This window comes from Papio anubis, chromosome X (assembly GCF_008728515.1).
Source record: "Papio anubis isolate 15944 chromosome X, Panubis1.0, whole genome shotgun sequence".
NCBI classification, from domain to species: domain Eukaryota; kingdom Metazoa; phylum Chordata; class Mammalia; order Primates; family Cercopithecidae; genus Papio; species Papio anubis.
This window is the reverse complement of record NC_044996.1, coordinates 99,433,006-99,451,389: the sequence shown is the minus strand read 5'-3', so window position 1 is coordinate 99,451,389 and position 18,384 is coordinate 99,433,006. Positions and strand designations below refer to the sequence as shown.

Sequence of the window (18,384 nt, the reverse complement as noted above, 5' to 3'; positions counted from 1 at the left end):
AACATGGGTTTGAACTGAGCACATCCAGTTATATGTGGATTGAAAATACAGTATTTAGGTGTGGGGGCTGGGGATCATATGACTCGGGTGTCCCCGAGCCCTGCTGCCTTCACATCCTGGGGCAGCCATGGGATGCCAGAGTGTGGTGATTGGTGGCCAATGGGTCCGAGGCCGTGTCTACTGCGGCTAAGATGACTGCCTTTCATGATTGGCCTTGACTTTTCCATACATTGTGTGACTCTTGCCCCATGGCCCTTTGGCTGACCTTACCGGAAGCCATGATGACAGCAGCCTTTTGCCCTTAGATGCAGGGAGATGGTGATGGAGGTGGATATAGCAGTCAGAGAACATCTGGCAGAGACAAATATGGACCACCTGTTCATACAGAATACGAGCTTATTGTAGAAAGTCTTTCTAGTGGTTACGGTTGGCAAGATTTAAAGGATTTTATGCAACAAGCAGAAGAAGTAACCTATGTTGACGCTCACAAGGAATGCACAAGTGAGGGCATTGAGTTTCACTCCTGTTTTGACATGAAGCATGCGTTGGACAAACTGGATAGTGCAAAAATATTAAGCTTATTGAAGGTAAGCCAGGCACAAGCGATAGGCGATCCGATTCTGGAAGCAGATCCAGGTCTTGATCTAGAAGACGGTCACGAAGTAGGAGTCACCGGAGCAGCCACAGTAGATCTCAAAGTATCTCAAAAAGTCACTCCTGATCCAGGTTACGGAGCAAAGGTCGATCACGTTCTCATTCAAAAGGCAGGAAATCTAGCTCAAGGAGCAAATCTATGCGCAAATCGGATATAGACTCCCGTTCTTGTTCTCAAAGCAGATCTGAGGATGAGTATGAGAAATCTCCAAGCAGGTCTTGGTCTCGATCTTCCAAAGAAAGTGGAAAAGGTGATACGAAGTCAAAATACAGATTAAGGAGCCAGTCTCGTTCCAATTCACCCCTACCTGTTCCACCCTCAAAGGGTCATTCTGTGTCCTCTCCACCAAAAAGAGCTACTTCAAGATCCTGTTCTAGATCTCATTCAAAATAAAGATCAGGGTCCAGGTTGAGTTCCAGAGATTAATCCAGAACTCTTCATTCATTGCACACTATTTTGGAACACATTTCTACTTGCTTAGGCAGTTGTTCTTCCATGTTTGTACTTGGCTTCTTTTGCAAGAGGAATCTCCTGAAAACAAAGGCACACAGAAATTTGATTTATGGCCAAATTTGATGAAAAAGATGAGGCTCTAAGGAAATGGTGGCATAAAGTCAAAGACCTTCTCCCTTCTTTGTAGAATTAAGATAACTTCAATTTTACAGCTTTTGAGCTAAAATGACTTTTGTAAAGATTAAGCTCATTTAGATTTTTTAAAAAGTATTTCAGCAGGATCTGCTGCAGGGTTTTTTGTTGTTGTTGTTGTGTTATTTGTTGGCTTATTTTTAAATTAACCATTTCAAATCTTGAATACTTAAGGCTTTAGAGGGACAACCCAATTTTCAATTATGTTTGCTTTTTATAAAGCTTGAGTTATGTAAGATTTAAATAAAAGTTTGCTACCAAAAAAAAAGAAAATATAGTATTCACAAGATGTGAAACCCAAGTATAGGGAGGGCCAACTTCTCATATACGTGGGTTCTGCAGGGCTGACTGTGGGACTTGAGTATGTGTGAATTTGAGTATACCCCGGGGGACCTTGAACCAATCCCCTGCATATATCAAGGGACAACTATACTGAGGTATAAAGCTGTAAAAGTGTCCTAGTGCACAAGAGGAGGATCTTGAATTTCCTGCTGCAGGACCACACATGGGTAATATGCACATTTTCATTCAGTAGGTGAATCAGATGTATAGAAATGGCTCACACATGCTGCCACCCACTTAAGCTGTACCAGTGACAGCTATCTGGGAAGGATACCAACTCTTTTTTTCCCAGCCCAGAAGCAGTCTTAGCCCTTCTTCATGCTCGGCACCTATTGATTGGAATAGTCACTTAAGATGAAATGCATTTGCCATTCCTGATCTAAAAACATTCTTTCTGAAAAAAAAAAAAAAAAAATTCATGTGGACATGATTCAAATGTATGTTACAGTTATCTTTTAGAACTGTGCCTAGCCTCAAGTAATTGATAAAACCTTCCTTCAGAACCTCAACCACTCCCAACCCCCTGCAGTGTATACTATCTAAACATCCAACTGGCATTTACCATAGGCTTATTGAGCTTTTATTTATTTTCTTAGGTATATAGGATTGCAGATCCCTCACCAGTGGGGTTATGTTATCTTATCCTATCTCTCTGTTATGCTGTCATATAGTGCCGTGCTTTGTTTATGTAAGGTGTTCAGAACCATGCATGATGATGTTAAGATAATGCTTGAGGTCGGGCATGGTGGCCCACACCAGCACTTTGGGAGGCTGAGGCAAGTGGGTAGTTTGAGGTCAGGGGTTCAAGACCAGCCTGACCAACATGGTGAAATCCCATCTCTACTAAAAATACAAAAATTAGCCGGGCATGGTGGTGGGTGCCTGTAATCCCAGCTACTCTAGAAGCTGAGGCAGGAGAATCACTTGAACCTGGGAGGCAGAGGTTACAGTGAGCTGAGATGGTGCCATTGCACTCCAGCCTAGGTGACACAGTAAGACTCCATCTCCAAAAAAAAAAAAAAAAAGCTAATGCTTGACGGAGAGCATTTGGAAGTAGAAGTAATAAAAGCACTAAGATGGTGCAGATGGCCCAGCATTGATTTGGGGTTACCATTATTGAAGAACAACTCAGCTTCCACTCTTAATGCTCATGGGTCAGCAGTATTGCTTTGCACAGGAAAGGAGAAATATTCTAACAGAATGTTCAATTTCATTGTAAGTCTGACCCAGAGGAAAAGGGAGAGAGACAGGCCCAGGACCTGTCTATCGGTTGCTTTGTGGTGGAAAACAAGGTCATCAGTGCATGACAGGACCTCTCCAAGACAGCTAGGCTCATGGGGCATCCTTCATGGATCTCTGAGGTGGAACGAGATTTGTAAAGCTGCCACTTCTTGGTGGCTTGCTTCAAGTTTTCCTCTGCTCTATCAGTTGTGGCCAGAAACCTGGATTAGGGGTCTCAGCCGTTGAGCCCTCTGCCCGGGGTGAGGCGTCCTATCTGCTCTATCTGTCCATGAGGCTTCCTAATCATCCTCTGCTCTTTTTTCTTTTTCTTTTTTTTTTCCTTTTTTTTTGAAACAGGGTCTTGCTCTGTCACCCAGGCTGAAGTGCACGGATGCCATCTCAGCTCACTGCAGCCTAAACCGCCAGGCTCCCACCTCAACCTCCCGAGTAGTTAGGACTACAAGAGTCACCATGCCCAGCTAATTTTTTTTATTTCCTGTAGAGACAAGGTCTTGCTATGTTGTCCAGGCTGGTCTCAAACTCCTGAGCTCAAGCAATCTTCCCTCCCATCTCGGCCTCCCAAAGTGCTGGGCTTACAGGTGTGAGCCACTATGCCCAGCCTCTGTGTTGTCTTGGCTCTCTGCCTTGACATACGAACCCCGCATAGTAGCACAAAGTTTCCCTTCGGGTACTCCCTCAGCCCTTAGCCTGTGCTTAGCACTTTAGGCAAGAGCCTCTTCTGCCAGTATTTTTAGCAATAAAAGAGGCATATTTATCAGATATATGTTATATACATCCTATATCATATATATGTATGTGTGTGTATTTCTTCAAATAACATTCTATCGTATAATCTTTTTTGGAGGGATACTCTTTTTTATTTGACAAATAATAATCGTGTCTATTTATGGGGTAGAATGTGCTGTTTTAATCTATGTATATGTTATAGGAAGAGTCAATCAAGCTAATTAACATATTCATCAGCTCACCACTTTAAAAACAGCAATCCTTCCTCAGACAGTGTCCGCACAGCAATTCTATACCTCACGGAGGATCATTTCAAAGTTCTGTGAGGGAGAAAGGGCCTCCAGTGAGCGAGTATGAAGAAATGTCATTTTCCAAACCTTAGTCTACTTCATATAATATGTTTTTCTTCCCTTGATTATTGGGACACGTTTTTAAAGTACAGACAAAGTACGGAGAATAATGTAACAAACACTCAAGTATGCAAAGCACATAACTGAATTTTGCCATTTGCTTCTGATCTTTTAAATACAAGAAAAAGATTACAGATGGAGTTCAAAGTGTCTTTGTACTCCTTCAGAGCCACTTACCTTTCTTCTTTTCCATCCTGAATTTTGTGTGTATCTTTCCAGTTTGCGTTCCTATAATTTAATCATAAATGCATTAATTGCATGTTTCATACATTTGTATTTGTGCTTATGTAAATGGCATCATACCATACACATAATTGTACAATTTGTTTTTTTATTTCAACATATTTTAGCATATTTTTGGAAGAGAGTTGGTTCATTTGTTACAGTTGTATAGTACTTCATTATATGAATATATTCCAACTTGATGAACATTAAGTTGGTAATAGATTTTGCTATTAACAATAATCCTGCAATGCATAATATATGCCTCCTTGAACACATGGATGAAAGTTTATCTGGGCTACCTTAAAATGGAATTGCTAGGTATAGTTTCAACTTTACTACTGGTGCCAAATTGCACTTGATACTTCCATTAGCAGTGTTTGAGTGCTTCTAGTTTTCCAGACAACCATCCATACTTGATATTTTCTGACATTTTGTTTTTATTGATCTGATACATGTGAAATAGATCTAATTTTTGTCTTTGTTTGCATTTTGCTGATTATTTGTGAGGTTGAGCCTCTTTTTATATGTTTATTGGCTATTTGTATGCCCTCTTCCATTAATTGTTTGCTCATATCATTTACCCATTTTTTTCTGATTGGTTTACTTCTAATCAATATATAGAATATCTTCATCTATTCTGGATACCAATCATGTGATAGTTATATGCATTACAAATATAGCCTCCCAAGGGATTGTTCAACTTTTTTTTTTTTTTTTTTTTTTGAGACAGAGTCTCACTCTGTTGCCCAGGCTGGAGTGCAGTAGTGCAATATTGGCTCATCACAACCTCTGCCTCCTGGGTTCAAGCGATTCCCCTGCCTCAGCCTCCTGAGTAGCTGGGACTATAGGCATGTGCCACCATGCTTGGTTAATTTTTGTATTTTTAGTAGAGACAGAGTTTCACTATGTTGGCCAGGCTGGTCTCGAACTCCTGACCTTTGGATCCGCCTGCCTCTGCCTCTCAAAGTGCTGGGATCACAGGCGTGAGCCACCGCACCCAGTCTTGTTCAACTTTTAATGTCATTCGTGATGTATTTTTATACAGAAGTTTAAAATTTTAATGTAGTCCAGTTTATCAATATTTCCCTTTGTGACTTGTGCTTTTTATGACGTATACTGCATACACAAAGATACTCTAAATTTTTTCTAATAGTTTCTAAATTCTGATTTCTACAGTTAGATACATCCATTTAAAATCTGGTTTTTGTCAATACTAAGAGGTAAGAATTTTTTTTTTCCACATAGGGATAATCAAATCTCCTGATAGTAGTCATTAAATAGTTCAAAATTTCCCCTAATGATTTATAAGTCTATTTCTGTAGTAATCCCCATATATTCAGTCTGTTTCTGGGATTTCTATTCTATTCCATCAATCTAATTATTTATTCTCATGCTAATATCACTCTGTTTTAATCACTGTAGCTTTATATAATTCTTTATTTCTGGAAGAGCAAATGTCCTTGCCCTGTATTTTTTCAGGAATGCCTTGGATTTTCATTAGTTTTACACTGTTATATGAATTTGAGAATTAGTTTGTTAAAATACATTAAGTATTCTGGTATAATTTTAATTGAAGTTGCATTAATTTAGAGACTAACTTAGTAAGAATTGACAACCTTAAAATATTGAATCTTCTCATCCACAAACAAGCATACCTCTCTATGAAAGTGTTTTTCGGGGCCGGGCGCGGTGGCTCAAGCCTATAATCCCAGCACTTTGAGAGGCCGAGACGGGCGGATCACGAGATCAGGAGATCGAGACCATCCTGGCTAACACGGTGAAACCCTGTCTCTACTAAGAAATACAAAAAACTAGCCGGGCGAGGTGGCGGGCGCCTGTAGTCCCAGCTACTCGGGAGGCTGAGGCTGGAGAATGGCGTGAACCCGGGAGGCAGAACTTGCAGTGAGCTGAGATCCGGCCACTGCATTCCAGCCTGGGTGACAGAGCGAGACTCCGTCTCAAAAAAAAAAAAAGAAAGTGTTTTTCAACATCCCGCAATAACATTTGATATGTTTCCACATAAAAGTCTGCGCATAATTTGTTATGCTTATTCCTGGTTATTTTATAGTGTTTTGTTATTGTAAATGAGTTTTTTCCTATTGTATAGGTTGGTGCAAAAGTTATTGCATTTTTGCCATTACTTTTAATGGCAACGGTTGTCAATTCTTCTAAGTTGGTCTCTGAATTAATGCAACTTCAATATTATGTAATTTGTGATTACTGACGTATAGGAATTTCACTATTTTTATGATGACCCTTGTGGCCAGCAGTCTTTTTTTGTAATATAAAATTTTTATTTATTTATTTTTCTTGTGAAATGTATCATACATAAAAAGAACATACATAAGATACATGAACAACCTAAATAAGACTAATAACATGAACGTTCATTCACCCACTACTTTGCTCAAGAGGTACAATATTGTCAGTCCTTTTTAAACTGTCTGTGCTTCTTTTTTTTTTTTTTTTTCATTTACATATTTTTATTTGGAAATGTTTATATCAGCACAAGGAAATAATTTTGGAGACACTGGGTGTCATTAGTTTATTATAAAAGAGAACTATGGAAATTATTTACATGATGAAAGATTTCAGAACTTCAGTGGAATGGGCAGCTTCATGTTGATGCCATTTCAATAGTGATTTATTTCAGTCTAGGTACTTTCCAAGAATGTCACCATCTCTAAATAGGAAATAATCCTTGTCATCTAGAACTACTTTGGTGCCTCCTTACTCTGGCAGAAGAACTTTATCTCCAACTTTCACGCTAACCGGTTGAATCTCTCCACCCTTTCCTTTAGAACCCAATCCAACAGCGACTACTGTTGCTTGCAATACTTTTCCTTGAGATTTTTCTGGAAGCATAATGCCTCCTTTGGTTACAGTTTCAGCAGCACTCCTTTCAACCAATACTAGGTCAAAGAGTGGAAGAAACTCTCTAAACGCTTGTCCTGCCATGACTCCCTCCGCCTCAGACTTGTACTCTGCTGTCCTGTGCTTCTTTAATCCTTTCTTTCTCCCTTCTGTCAAAGGTAATACTAGCCTGAACTTTGCATGAATCTTTCCCTTGCCTTTTTTCAAAGTTTTAACACATATGTATATCCCTAAACAATGTATTATTTTTGAACTTTAAATAAATGCAACTCTACTGAATACATTCTTCTAAGAGTCTTTTTTTTCCATTCAGTATTACACTGGTATCATTCATATTAATGTGTATAGCCACAGTTTATTTTCATTACTATAGAATATTCCGTTTTATGAATATACTATGCTTTTTTTCCTCTGACAGTCATGCTCTGAACATCCTCATGCATGTCTCATGGTAAAATCTATGGAGAATCCCTTGTCATAAATCATATGCATGGCTCAGTTTTTCTGGGTAATCTCATTTTTTAAGTGCTTATTTTTTAAGTGCTTATAACAATTTATCCTCTATCAGTAGTTTACTATTTTTTAATTTTTATTTTTAGAGACCGGTTCTCACTGTGCCGCTCAGGCTGGAGTGCAGCTGGCGTGATCATAGCTCACTGCAACCTAGACCTCCAGGGCTCAAGTAATCCTCCCACATTAGCCTCTTGATAGCTGGGATTACAGATGCATAACACCACATCCGGCTAATTTTTAACATTTCTTGTAGAGATTGGGGTCTCACTATGTTTCCTAGGCTGGTCTCAAACTCCTGGACTCAGGCAATCATCCTGCCTCAGCCTCCCAAAGTGCTGGGTTTATAAGCGTGAGCCACCACGCCCAGCCTACTTTATTGGAGTCTCCATTGCTACATTGTTTCCAGGTAACAGTTTGGGATTCTCTTTCCTGATAGGATACCATGATGGCTTTAAATTCCCTTTTTATTTCTGATACTTTGAGTTATCTTTTTCTTATTTTTCAGTCTGACTACATGTTTACTTTTTTTTTTTTTTTTGAAATACGATCTCACTCTGTCATCCAGGATGGAGTTCAGTGGCACGAACACAGTTCACAGCAGACTTGAACTCTTGGGCTCAAGAGATTCTCCTGCCTCAGCCTCCTGAGTAGCTGTGTGATCACAAGTGTACACCAACACACTACCTAATTTTTAAATTTTTTGTAGACACAAGGTCTTGCCATGTTCCCCAGGCTGGTCTCAAAGTCCTGGGCCCAAACAATCCTCCTGCCTTGGCCTCACAAAGTGCTGAGATGCACCCAGCCCAAATTTCCGTTTTTGTTTTTGTTTTTTTTTCCTGATATTTTATCTAGAGTTTCTATGGGTTTATTGTGGTTGAAAGCATGCTTTCCATAGCTCCTTGGTTGATATCCTTAACTGGAAGTCTTGTCCTTTCCGCCTAACTGTATAATTTTAGATATGCTTCTTATGGTCTTTGAAAATCCATGTTAACAGTGAAGAAAAGAAATAACACCTATATGGCATGAAATCAACCTAAAGAAGTTGAAGGTTTCCACTAGTTCAGTTCCTTTAGGCACACAGTGACCATCTCTGAGTACACAGTGGGCTGCATGTACTTGGGTCTGCAGGCCCTTTCATCCCAATTAACGCCTAAGTCCTTGCCAATTTCACACTGTCCTCACACACCAAACTTTTTTTTTTTTTGTAAAGACAAGGTCCCACTATGTTTCCTAGGCTGGTCTTGAACTCCTGGGCTCAAGCAATCCTGCCACCTCGGCTTCCCAAAGTGTTGGGATTACAGGCATGAAGCCACCGTGCCCGGCCCTCACAGTAAACTTTTGATTGCCCCTATTCTGTGCTCTTTTAACTGTGGTGCGGATTTGAAACAGGCTGTTGTCTTTTTGTTTTTTACATTGTTCTGAAGTTTCTTTGTTTAAGAAGTTTATTGAGGTACACTTTACATATGTAAAATGTGCCCTATATAAATGTACAATTTGTTGATTTATAGTAAATTTATTCACTGGTGCAAACATCACTACAATCTGATCTTATAACAATCTCTTCATCCCAAAAAGTTCCACAGTACTCATTTTCAGTCCACTATCACACAAACCTCCAGTCTCAAGCAACCACTCTTCTTTCTGTATTCATAGTTGTACATTTCCTAGAAATTTCATGTAAATAGAATCATAAAATATGTACTCTTTTGTGTCTGGCTTCTATTATTACTCAGTATAATGTTTTTGAAGTTCATCCATGTTGTTATATACATAAATAGTTCATTTAGTTTATTTCCTTTTGTTGCTTAGTAGAATCCCACTTCATAGATATACCATATTTTGTTTATTCAATCACCAGTTAATGGACATTTAGGTTGTTTCCAGTTTTAAGCTATTATGGATAGTGTTGCTATGAACATTCACATACAAGTCTTTGTGTGGGCATGTGTTTTCATTTCTCTTGGTTATATACCCAGGAATGGAATTGCTGGGTTACATGGTGATCACATGTACAACTTTTTAATAAGCTATCAAACTCCTTTCCAAAGTAGTTGTACCACATTATATTCCCATCAACTATTTTGAGAATATGAGTGTCTCCACATCCTTGCCAATTCTTTGTATTACCAATCTTTTTTATCATAACCGTTCTAGTGGGCATGAAGTGATACATCATTGTAGTTTTAATTTGCATCTCAATTTCTATTTCCCCAGTGACTAATAATGTTAGTCATCTTTTCACACGCTCATTAGATATCCGTATATTATCTTTGGTGAAATGTCTATTAAAATATTTTTTCCATTTTTATTGTGTTATTGCTTATTACTGAGATGTAAGGGTTCATTTAAATACAGACAAATCTCCTTTTATCTCATTTTATTGTGCTTCCCTTTAGAAGGCTTTATAGATGTTGCATTTTTTTTTTTTTTTTTTACAAATGAAAATTTGTGGCAACACTGAGTAAGGCGAGTCCATTGGTGCCATTTTTCCAATAGCATGTACTCATTTTGTGTTTCTGTCTTACATTTTGATAATTCTCACAATATTTCAGACTTCTTTTTTTCTTTGAGACAGAGTACCACTCTGTCACCCTGGCTGGAGTGCAATGGCACGATCTCAGGGCTCACTGCAACCTCCACCTCCCAGGTCCAAGCGATTCTCCTTGCCTCAGCCTCCCAAGTAGGTGGGATTACAGGCGTGCACCACCATGCCTGACTAATTTTTTGTATTTTTAGTAGAGACGGGGTTTCACCATGTTGCCCAGGCTGATCTCGAACTCCTGACCTCAAGTGATCCACCTGCCTTGGCCTCCCAAAGTGCTGGGATTACAGGCATGAACCACTGTGCCCGGCCAGACTTTTTCATTAGTATCCTATGTGTTATGGTGATCTGTGATCAGTGGTCTTCGATGTTACAACCATGCCCATATAAGACAGTGAAATTGAATGATAAATGTTGTTTGTGTTCTAACTGCTCCACTGACCAGCCATTCCCCTGACTCTTCCTCTGCTCAGGCCTCCCTATTCCCTAAGACAGAGCAATATTAAAATTAGGCCAATTAACAACCCTACAATGACCTGTACATGTTCAAGTGAAAAGAAGAGTCACATGTGTCTCACTTTAAATTAAAAGCTAGAAATGATTAAGCTTAGTGGGAAAGGAGTGTCAAAAGCCAAGATAGACTGAAAGCTAGACCTCTTGTACCAAACAGCCATGTTGTGAATGCAAAGGAAAAGTTCTTGAAGGAAATTAAAAGTGCTACTCTGTTGAACACAGGAATAATAAGAAAGTGAAACAACCTTATTGCTGATATGGAGAAAGTTTGAGTGGTCAGGATAGGAGATCAAACCAGCCACACCATTCCTTTAAGCCAAAGTCAAATCCAGAGCAAAGCCCTAACTCTCTTTCATTCTATGAGGGCTGACAGAGGTGAGAAAGCTTCAGAAACTAGCAGAGGTTGGTTCATTTGGTTTAAAGAAAGAAGTTGCCTCACTAATATAAAAGTACAAGGTGCTAATGCAGAAGTTGCAGCAAGTTACCCAGAAGATCTAGCTAAGATCATTAATGAAGGTGGCTGCACTAAACATCAAATTTTCAATGTAGGCAAAACAGCCTTCTATTGGAAGAAGATGCCATCTAGGACCTTTATAGCTGAAGAGGAGAAGCCAATGCTTGCCTTCAAAACTTCGAAAGACAGGCATCTCTTGTTAGGTAGGGGCCAATGCAGCTGGTGACTTCAAGGTAAAGCCAATGCTCATGTACCATTCAGAAAATCCTAGGGCCCTTAAGAATTATGCTATATCTACTCTGCCTGTGTTCTATAAATGGAACAACAAAGCCTGGATGACAACACATCTGTTCATAGTATGGTTTATAAAATATTTTAAGCCCATTGTTGACACCTACTGCTCGGAAAAAAAGATTTTTTTCAATATGTTGCACCTCATGGACAATGCACTTGGTCATGCAAGAGCTCTGATGGAGATGTACAAAGAGATTCGTGTTGTCTTCATGCCTGCTAACACAACATGATTCTGCAGCTCATATATCAAGGAGAAATTTTGACTTTCAAGTCTTATTATTTAAGAACTACATTTTGTAAGGCTATGGCTGCCATAGATAGTGATTCTTCTGATGGATCTGGGGCAAAATAAATCAAAAACCTTCTGGAAAAAATTTACCATTCTCCATGGCATTAAGAACATTTGCGATTCATGGGAGAAGGTCAAAATATCTACATTAACGGGAGTTTAAAAGAAGTTGATTCCAACCCTTATGGATGACTTTGAGGGATTCAAGACTTTAGTGGAGGAAGCAATTTCAGATGTAGTAGAAATAACAAGAAAACTAGAATTAGAAATGAAGCCAGAAGATGTGACTGAATTCCTGCCATCTCATGATAAAATTTGAATGGATAAGGAGTTGCTTCTTACAGAGGACCAAAGAAAGTTGTTTCTTGAGATGGACTCCACTCCTGGTAAAGATGCTGTGAACATTGTTGAAACAACGACAAAGGATTTAAAATATAACATAAACTTAGTTGATAAAGCAGTGGCAGAGTTTGAGAAGATTGACTCCAATTTTGAAAAAAGTTCTACTGTGGGCAAAATACTATTAAACAGCATTGCAGGCTACAGAGAAATCTTTCATGAAAGGAAGGCTCGATCAATGTGGTAAACTTCATTGTTGTTTTATTTTAATAAATTTCCATAGCCAATCCAACCTTCAGCAGTCACCACCCTGATTAGCAGGCCATCAGCATCAAGGTAAGACCCTCTTCCTGCAAAAAGATTACACCTTGCTAAAGGCTGAGATGATTCTTAGTACTTTTAGCAACAAAGTATCTTTAAATTAAGGTATGCATATTGTTTTTTTTTTTAGACACAATGCTATTGCACACTTACTAGACTACAATGTACTGTACATATAACTTTCATACGCACTGGGAAACCAAAAAATTTGTGGGATTAACCTTTTGTGATATTCGCTGTTTTGTGGTAGTCTGGAACTGAACTGAACTTGCAATATTTCTGAGGTATGCCTATATTCTGGATATAAGCTACTTATGAGATACATGATTTGACAACTTTTTCTTCAAGCTTGTGTCTTTGTTTTGAAAATAACATTTTTAAAAAAAAGTCTGCAAGTACTGGCCGGGCTCAGTGGCTCATGCCTGTAATCCCAGCACTTTGGGAGGCCGAGGCAGGCAGATCACCTGAGGTCGGGAGTTCGAGACCAGCCTGACCAACATGGAGAAACCCCCGTCTCTACTAAAAATACAAAATTAACCGGGCATGGTGGCACATGCCTGTAATCCCAGCTACTCAAGAGGCTGAGGCAGGAGAATCTCTTGAACCCAGGAGGAAGAGGTTGTGGTGAGCTGAGATAGCGCCATTGCATTCCAGCCTGGGCAACAAGAGCAAAACTCTGTCTCAGGAAAAAAAAAAAAAAAAAAAGTCTGCAAGTACTGTGGCTTTATTTTTATTTGAAAGGCAAAAGTTTTAAATTTTGATGAAGTTCTATTTATAATTTTTTGACAATTTTATGAAACACAGCTTTGGTGTCATAACTAAGAAATCTTTGTCAAATATCACAAAGATTTTTGTCTTATAAGTTTTATAGTTTTAACTCCTATGTTTAAGTCTATGATCTATTTTGATTTAATTCTTGTATCTTATGTGAGGCAAGGATTTAAGTTCTTCATCTTTTTATGGGTATATGGATACCCAATTGTTCTAGTAATACTCGTTGAAAGGTTATTCTTTCCCCATTGTATTGCTTTGACACCTTAGTTGAAAATCAATTGATCACAAATTTTGGGTCTATTTCTGGACTTCCTCCTTTTTTAAAAACTTATCTATATGTTTATCATCATGCCATCTGATATACAGTTTAAAAATCTTTCTCTGCCTGGCTTATTTCATTTAACGTAATGCTCTCTAGTACAATCCATGTTGTTGTTGCAAATGACTGGATCTCATTTTTTATGGCTGTATAGTACTCCATTGTGCACATTTTATTTTATTTTATTTTATTTTATTTATTTATTTTGAAATGGAGTCTCGCTCTGTCTCCCAGGCTGGAGTGCAGTGGCCTGATCTCAGCTCACTGCAAGCTCCACCTCCCGGGTTCATGCCATTCTCCTGCCTCAGCCTCCCGAGTAGCTGGGACTACAGGCGCCCGCCACCACGCCTGGTTTATTTTTTGTATTTTTAGTGGAGACGGGGTTTCACTGTGCTAGCCAGGCTGGTCTTGATCTCCTGACCTCGTGATCTGCCCGCCTTGGCCTCCCAAAGTGCTGGGATTACAGGCATGAGCCACTGCGCCCGGCCTGTATATTTTCTTTATCCATTCATCTGTTGATGGACATTTAGATTGTTTCCAGATTTTAGCTATTGTAAACAGTGCTGCAGCCAACATAGGAGTGCAGCTAGCTCATGTGCCCCACAGAGATATATACTATGTACCCATAAAAACTAAAAAAAAAAAAAAAAAAAAAAAAATTTAAACCTATCATTTCCCAATAAGAACTGTCTTAACTACATCCCATACACTTTGATATGCTGTTTTGACAAAGGTACCAATAACATACACTGGGGAAAAGTGAGTCTCTTCAATAACTGGTGCTGGGAAAACTGGATATCCATATGCAAAAGAAGGAAATTAGAACTTAGCTCTCACCATATAAAAAATTAAATCAAAATGGATTAAAAACTTAAATCTAAGACCTCAAACTATGAAACTGCTGCAAGAAAACACTGGAGAAAATCTTCAGGACATTGGTCTGGGCAAATATTTCTTGAGCTGTGTTTTTAGTTTTATTCATTTCAACATATTTTCTAATTTCCCTTGTGATTACTTCTTTGATTCACGTGTTATTTAGAAGTGTATTTTTAAATCCCAAGTATTTGGTATTTTCCAGATTTGTTTTCTGTGGTTGATTTATAATTTAATTCTGTTGTGGTCATAAAACATACTTTGTACGTCTTTAATTTATTGAGAGATATTTTGATCTAGTCTAGGGTCTATCCTGAAGAATGTTTCATGTGTGCTTACAAAGAATGTGAATCCTTCTGTTTTTAGGTGAATAAATAAAGCATATATATATATATACACACACACACAACATATATATGTTAAGTTAAATTAGTTGATATTGTTAAAATCTATATACTTGCTGATTTTCTTTCTAGTTGTTTTATCAATTACTGAGAGAGACATATTGAAATACCCAACAAGAATTTTTGAATTTTCTATTTCTGCTTTCAGTTTTGTCAGTTTTGTAAAATGTATTTTAGAACTCTTTTTAAAGCTGCATTTACATTTTCAATTCTTATATGTTCCTGATGTATTGAGTCTTTTATCATTATTAAATGTCTGTTTCCATTTCAAGTAATAATTCTTTTCCCAAAGTCTATTTTCTTTGATATTTATTTAGCCACTCCAGATCTCTTATGGTTACTGTTTGCAGGGTGTATCTTTTCCCATCCTTTTGCTTTCAACCTTTTTTCTGTCTTTGAATCTAAAGTAGATCTCTTATAGACAGTATATACTTGGAACTTGCTTTTTTATCCAATCTGACAATTTTTGTCTGTTAATTGAAGTGTTTAGTCCATTCTCATTTAATATAATTATTAATATTGTTAAATTTGTCTTCCATTTTGCTTTTTAGTTTCTAAATATCTCATGTCTCTTGTTCTTCAGTCTCTCTTTTACTGATTTTTTTTTGTGTTAAACAAATATTATACCATATTAACATCTCTATTAATTTTTAGGTTACATTGTTTTCAGTTATTTTCCTGCTGATGACTCTAGGGATTAAAATATGCATCCTTAACTGAACAATCTACTTCAGGTTAATACTGACTTCAATCTAGTAAAATAGAGTACTTTGTTCCAATGTATGTACTTTTTTCCCCCTGCCTTTGTGCTGTTACTATCACATATATTATATGCATATATGCTATATAGCCAATAATGCAGTGTTATAGTTATTGCTTTAATTACTCATGTGTTTTAAAATAATTGTTTTTTAAATAATAAAAAATATGTATATGTATATACGTGTATGTACAGTTGTGTGTATACACACACACACACACAGGGTCTTTTTTATTTACCTTCATATTTACTATTTCCAGTGTTCATTCCTTTCTGGGGATTTGAGTTAACATCTCATGTCATTTCCTTTTAGCCTAAACAACCACAACTTCATTTAATATTTCTTCAAGAACTTTGCTAGCAACAAATTATTTTCATGTTTGTTTATCTGGGAATGTGTTTAACTTCATTTTTTAAAGTACAGTTTTGATGGATAGAGAATTCACAGTTAAGAGTTCATTTCTTTCAGCACTTTGAATGTGTAATTCCACTGCCGTCTTTCTTCTATTGTTTCTGATATAAATCCATCTGCTAATTTTATTGTTTCCTCCTGTGATGATTATTTTTTCTTGCTAGTTTCAAGATGATCTCTTTGTCTTTCAGCAGTTTAAGTATGATATGTCTAAATGTGAATCTCTGTGTTCTCCTACTTGATCTGTCAAACCCCTTTTACCTTTATTGTTTTTCAGCCAATTTGGGATTTTTGGTGTTATTTTTTTCAAATTTTTTTTGCCTCATTCTCTCTTATCCTTCTGAAATGTCCACTACATTGGTATATTTGTCATGTTCCCCAGGTTTCTGAGACTCCGTTAATTTTTCGCAAGTATTTTTCTTTCTGTTCTTTGTATTATTTTCTATTAATTTTTTCAAGCTTACTGGTTCTTCTGCCATCTTAAATCTGATGTTAAGCCCATCAAGGAAAATTTCTACTTCAGTTATTGTGCTATTCACCTCTAGATTTGTATTCGGTTATTTTTCACAGTTTCTATTTCTTTTCTGAGATTTCTTATTTATTGAATCAATGTCATCATATATTCCTTTAATTCTTTGATAATTTAATATTTTGAACACATTTGTAATATATAATAGCTGATATTAAATCTTTGCTTGCTAAATCCATAATGTGTGTACACAGAATCATTTCTTTGACTGCTTTTTAATTTTCCAGAATATGGACCACATTTTTATGTTTCTATGCATGTCTCACAAGTTTTGGTTTACAACTAAACATTTTTTTACATAATAGATTGTGGTGACTCTAGATTCTGTTTTATTTTTCTGAGAGTTGTTGTTTCTTAGTAACTTGCCTGGACTTAAACTATGGAATTTGTCCATAGTGTATGGCCACTGTTCTCAAATTTTTATTCTTATTTTTAGCCTGGCTTCCCAGAAGTCATTCCTTTGTCTGCATAGCTTAGTAGCAAGCCAACAATTTGGACCGAGGTTGTACTGAAACATCCTAAGCCTGTAAGACTTCCACTTTTTGCTGATTTGTGTGTAGGTGAGGGAATACATTCAGATTTGCCGCTAATTCTCGTGTCTCCCTTGGCTTTTACTTTTTGCTGAGCTCAGTCAGGTTTCCTCTGTGCATGCGTGTAATTTCCAAGATATCCAGAGAGCAGAGAGCTTATCTCAGCCCTTCTATAGCTCTGTCATTTCCAGGATCTCCCTGTCAAAGTTTTTGGCTTGTTTGTTACTCACTCCAAACAGGACTGCAACCTCAGGTTAGGAAAGCTGTGGTTCTCATTTGTTTCCCATAAAATTTGTTACTTTTAGCTGATTAAAGCATGTGTTGTGGCCCCCAATACCTGCCATCTAGTAGCAAAGCTGTTAGCTTTCATGGCTAGCCTCAAACTGGCAAAAATAAGTTCTTACTGACGGAGCTGGGAGCAAAGTATGTGAACAGCCCCAGGAGTGAAAGCCACAGACTCCCACTGTTCTAACCTGTAGCTCAGAAAATTTCTCAAGAATAAATGTTTCTCAATTTGTTTTGTATCTTCGGCTAATTCTAAAGCTCTAAAACTATTGTTTTTGACACTTCTGTCCAGTTTTATGCTTGTTCTTTACTGAGAGGATTCACCGATTTCTGCATGACACCATAACCTGAAATCTTTTCCTGCTTTTGTTTTTAGTGGCACTCGTAAGTTCCTCATAGTCTCTCATGCCTTCTGGTGCCAGGAATATCAGGACTATCTGGATCTCATCTCCTGGCTTAACTGGAATCCATGATGCTCCTAGCCAGGCAACTTATTATTATTATTATTATCATCATTGAGACAGAGTCCAGTCCATGCTGGAATGCAATGGCGTGATCTTGGCTCACTGCAACCTCTGCCTCCCAAGTTCAAGTGATTCTCCTGCCTCAGCCTCCCGAATAGCTGGGATTATAGGCGCCCACCACCACGCCTGGCTAATTTTTATATTTTTACTAGAGACAGGATTTCACCATGTTGGCCAGGCTGGTCTGGAACTCCTGACCTCAGGTGATCTGCCCGCCTCGGCTTCCCAAAGTGCTGGGGTTACAGGCATGAGCCACCGCGCCCGGCCCTTACCCAGGCAACTTATGCCCGTGAACAGAACTTTCATCCATCTCTCCTCATCCTCATCATGGAGCCTGGAAGCTTAGTTACAACAGAGTGAAATTTCCCTGTATGGAGTTATTTTTTTCACATGAAAAATTTTCTGCATGATAATGAGATTATTTATATAGCCAACGAATAAAAAATTTCATTTTACTGGAAGCAACCTAAAATTTGGATTTCATTCAAGACTGGAAATCTGGTAACTCTAGATATAAATGAGAGATAGACAAATAATTTACTCAAAGTTCATGGAGGACAAAAAAAATTGAGGTGGAGTAATTTACAAGA

The 18,384-nt window shown here is 37.8% G+C and overlaps 1 long non-coding RNA gene and 2 pseudogenes across 1 annotated transcript in view; 1 reads left to right on the top strand and 2 right to left on the bottom strand.

Moving 5' to 3' along the window:
* Window positions 1-305: 305 nt before the first annotated feature.
* Window positions 306-2,476, top strand: LOC101008392 (annotated as a pseudogene).
* Window positions 2,477-3,396: 920 nt separating this feature from the next.
* LOC116272125 overlaps window positions 3,397-18,384 on the bottom strand; it is a 64,291-nt gene continuing 49,303 nt past the window's right edge. Inside the window, exons 2-3 of the long non-coding RNA XR_004180844.1 lie at window positions 4,198-4,248; window positions 3,397-3,930 (exon numbers count right to left, since the gene is read on the bottom strand). This is a non-coding gene — a long non-coding RNA (uncharacterized LOC116272125). The remainder of the gene's footprint in view (window positions 3,931-4,197; window positions 4,249-18,384) is intronic.
* Window positions 6,765-7,218, bottom strand: LOC101005382 (annotated as a pseudogene).